This window comes from Scardinius erythrophthalmus (assembly GCF_964197995.2).
Source record: "Scardinius erythrophthalmus genome assembly, chromosome: 22".
NCBI lineage: Eukaryota > Metazoa > Chordata > Actinopteri > Cypriniformes > Leuciscidae > Scardinius > Scardinius erythrophthalmus.
Window position 1 is genome coordinate 18,316,908 of NC_138242.1, and position 4,918 is coordinate 18,321,825.

Genomic DNA, 4,918 nt, shown 5'->3' on the forward strand with positions numbered 1-4,918 from the left:
CGCCCATTTTATAAATGACCCTATTACAGCCATCCAAATGCAAAAGTTCAACTTTTTTTTGATAGTTTTTGATCTAGAGAGTCCATAGAATTGTCCTAGACTGGTCTGGTTCCAATCATGCGAAAAACCTAGGACTAGTTCGCAAAAGTAGGTTTTTAACATGTTTGCGAATATTTAATGAACGGTTTGATTGACAGCAATGGTCCTTGAGGCAAAGTTGTTCAGGATGAGGAGATCTATCAAATGATATGCATATTGTGTGGATATTTGTAACACCACGTGATTACAGAGCTGTAAAACTCGTTAGCACCAACTAGTGGCCGATTTCTTTCAAAATTGTTACAGACCTCTATGGCCTTGAGTTGAACATGCCCATCGAGTTTCGTTCCGATCGGCCTCCGTTAACCTTGTCTAATAGGTGCTCAAACTTCATTGGCCGATGGCGGCCATGTTTTTCGAGATACGCCAATGTCCTCATACACATACATGGCACCTTGGACCAAGACACTGCATGCCAATTTTCAAGTCAATCGGACTAATGGTCAGGTGGTTATAGCCTGTTTTATGTTTTTTTCATGTTATAGCGCCACCATGTGGCCAATTGCCGCGGTTTTTTTACTGTGACCTCAGATTGACCTCTTACACATGTGTACCAAGTTTGGTGAAGATACCTCATTTACTTCTGGAGTTATAGCCATTTTAGTAAAATAGGCCCTTCCCACAACGTACGTTTTGGCGCCCCTTACCGTCCGTGAGTCGAAATTTCAACTTTTTTTCGATAGTTTTTGATAATCAGACTCTAGAGAACATTTCTGCACTGGTTTGGTTCCGATCGGGTGAAAAACCTAGGACTAGTTCGCAAAAGTATGTTTTTGACAAAATTCAAAATGGCGGAAAATCTATCATGGCGGAAATGAAATCGGAGATATACGTTTTGTTCGTCAGGCGTCCAGCTTTCCAATGATATAACACACTTGAGTCTACGTCATACGGTCTAGTAGTTATGAGCAGTTTCGCGCTTTTGGTTGCTATAGCGCCACCTATGGGCCAATCGGGGTCATACTTTGATAGGTTCTCCCCAAATTGAGGACTACCATTTGGCCAAGTTTTAAGGTTCCAGCTCTTACGGTTTGGTCTGCACGATGCGTTTTAGGGGAAAATAATAATAATAATAATAATAATAAAAATCAGTACAATTACAATAGGGTTTCAGCACTTCGTGCTTGAACCCCTAATTAATCCCATGATAGTAATAGCCATATATTGTAAAACAAATGCACTGAAAAATAAAGGAAACTTTCATAATTAGTTTTGTACTAATTTCTATACTAACTTAATCAAGAAAAGAACCAATGGGCCGCTGATCTACTCATTTCATCGGGTGTCAGAGAAAAAAAACTATTTACTACTACTATTTATCACGCATTAAAAATGCCCCAAACCAGTCGTCTGTATGATAATCTGAAACAAGGACTGTCCTGCTTCACTTCACAGATGCTGAGTGAAAGGAGAATTATAGAATGAAAGGATACTCATTTATATGACACTTTATTCATCACGAGAACAGCTCGTTCAGCTCGTCATACGTCGTCCTTTCAGTTTCGGTTTTCAATCGATCAAGTTTTTTCACGTTCTCTCGATAAACCACCCCTTTCAATCCAATCGAAATTATTTGTAATAGAGCTGACACTGTGAGTTTTTAACGGGTAATGTTAAAGCCCTACTTGTTATTAATGTTTTTATGAAATATCTCTAGTGAATGCATTATCATATCACCGTATTATTTACCGCCATGCGAGCCACAAATTAAAGCTTGGCGAGCCACTTGAGGCTCGCGAGCCGCGCAATGAATAACACTGCACTAACTGTTACTTGTTTCCTGCTCGCTCAGCGCTCACGGCGCCCGCGCCCGCTCGCGATATTATCTCGCCCACTTCTATGTCAAAATGTAAAAATAATGACATTGGCAACATCGCTGTCTGTATCTGACAGGACAGTTAACATTGTAAGCTAACTTACCTCAGGCTTGCTTTCCGACGTGCGGTTCTATGTTCGGCAGTGTGTCCAGTTGTCAGACTCGCGGTGTAAAAGACTTTGAAAACATTTCTGCCCGTTACTCTGACTCGTATTGGCTGTCATGTTTCGGCATTAGGAATGATGATTGTTTTTTAAAGCTGCGAAGTTTATGGTAACTTTATAGGGGATAAATGCTGGCCTCGACCTCGACACCCCCCCCCCCCCCCACCCCCATTCAATATTTTCTCATCGGATCTGCACAAATCACGTAGGTGACCCTTTTAGGTTTTAAAACGGCGAATTTCGCCGAAAGGTGAGGAGTTTTCATGCCTGTTCCCTCTCCGCGCTCGCCCTGCATACAACTCTGGCAGTCACAACAAACATCAGTTTTACGAGTGTCCTTGAATGCACCGCTAAAGCCAGCGCGCGCACACTACCAGGGACGTGGGAACTATATTGTGAGAGGGGGGGCGGCGTTTCCATGGTGACGCGTCATTGCTTGTCACGTGACACACCGCAGCAGCAACAGCGCTGAATGAATGATGATCTGCTTTTATGTCATTTTTCCTTTTTTATTCAGAATATTCACAAATGTGTTAGCTATGGCATGAAATATCTGATATTCCGATTGTCAAATACATGCAAGTGGAAGTATATTGTTGTTTAAACACCTTTATAACGATCGCTTTAGTTGAGCTGTATGCGCGATGGGCGCCGCCGTGTTAGTTTGTGCCGCAGACGCAGTTCAGAGAATCGGATCTGTTGGATTTACAACCTCTATGTTTACAACACGTGAATTCATCCACTTCTCCCGAAATACTGAAAAGTAAGTGGCTGGTGAACTGGGAATAGAATAGAGTAAACATTGAAGTTACTTACACAATGTGTATCTGATATGAATAAAACGTGTCGAATTATAATGGAAAGGATTATTATTACCTCTTCCATAGACATCAGTGTGTATTTTACAAACTCTAAATGTATTGTTTTTTTAGTACTTACGTAGTCATATCGTATTGTATCGATATCGAGATATCTGGCATGAAAATCGAGATATGAAATTTTGTCCATATCGTTCAGCCCTACCTTATTCCAGGGTTTCCGCGGGGTCTTAAAAAGTCTAAAATTCTGAACTTTAAATTTAAGGGCCGCAGAAAGTTATTACAAAGTAGCAAAAAAGTATCGAGTTGTAGCCTTCAAAGCGGAGCTCTAGCAGGGGTCTCCAACACGTCGCTCGCAGGCTCCAGTAGCTCGTGGCTTGATATGAGCTAGCTCGCCAGAGGCCGTTCACATATCGCGTCTTGCGCGCTCAAGTTTGTTCAAATGTAGGCGCGCAGCAAGCCCGCTCATAATTAAAGCGACGCACTAATTTTTTTACCAGACGCAACGAGATGAAAAAAATATTAACTTTTCAGAATGCCGCAAACGTGCGTCATCAGGTCATGTGACAGGAACCAACCAATCACCCCTTTTCATAGCAACATTGAAAGCTCAGTCAACATGAAGGATGGGGGTGCACCCAAACACTACTAATAAATATAAGCTAATGTATAAATGTCAGTAATTTATCTTTTTTGACTCATTCTTTTTATAAAAAAAAATTATTTAAAGGCTGAAATATGAGGTTTATCTTTGTATAAAACCTTTTTTGTCAAAACTTTATTTGAACTTGTACATGTTAGTAGATAACATGTTGCAAGACACTCTCAGAATCTGGCCATCACTTTTAATGGTATTTTAATGTTCACGTAAACAAAAAGTGCATATTGATGCTAATCAATTTGTTATTTGCTGTTTTTCGACATAAAACCTGTTGAATTGACTTAATTCTGTAGTATTAGTACTTTTTGAACAGGATTCTGTGATAACCGTGATAATTTTGGTCACTTTAAACATCTCATCATTTCCTCTCTTGTTATGATCAACTAAAATCAACAATAATTGTGTTTTTAGAGTATAATATGCAAAAGTACAATTTTCTATAAAAAAAAATCTACCTCTCCCTCTCTCTCTCACACACACACATCAGATAATCCTAGATAGATAGATAGAAAGATAGATAGATAGATAGATACTCTAATGATCCCGAGGTAACTATCTATCTAACTTGGATAATGCATCATGTAGGTCTTAAATTTAAATCTTTATGGTCTTAAAATCTCTTAAAAAGGTCTTAAATTTGACTTACTGAAACCTGCAGAAACCCTGTATTCCTAAATGACACCGATTCGGCTATGTCTAGTAAACTTTTGATAAGTACGATCACAGCGGAACTGTGGCAACAATTGACTTAAAAATATATTTGTCATTGAATCATTCAATGACAAAGATGTGTTTAAAAAAATGCAGATTCATCCAGTAATGAAATAAGTGAAATTTTTATAAGTGAGTCAATGAATCATTCATTCAAACCACAAAAAAAAAAAAAAAAAAAAAAAAAAAATCTAATTAATAAACATTTTTTTAAGTAAGTTTTTAAAATGTCTTTCAAAGATGCTCTTGAGCTCTCCAAGGCTGAATTTCTGTGGTAAAAACAGTTATTTTGTGCAAGGTTATTACAAATTAAACCAATCATTTCCTATTTAAATATAGTTTAAAATCTAATTTATTTCTGTCATGGCAAAGCTGAATTTTCAGCATCATTACTCCCTTCAGTGTCACACGATCCTTCAGAAATCATTCTAAAATGCTCATTTGGTGCTCAAAAAACATTTATTATTATTAACAATGTTTTTTTTTGTGGAAACCATGATACTTTTTTCAAAATTCTTTGATAAATAGAAAGATCAAATGAAGAGCATTTATTTGAAATAGAATGTTTTTATAACATTATTAGCTTATTACAAATAAGCGTGAGAGCACAATTCCAAAAAAGCCCCAATGGGAGTGGAAAGTTCTGTGT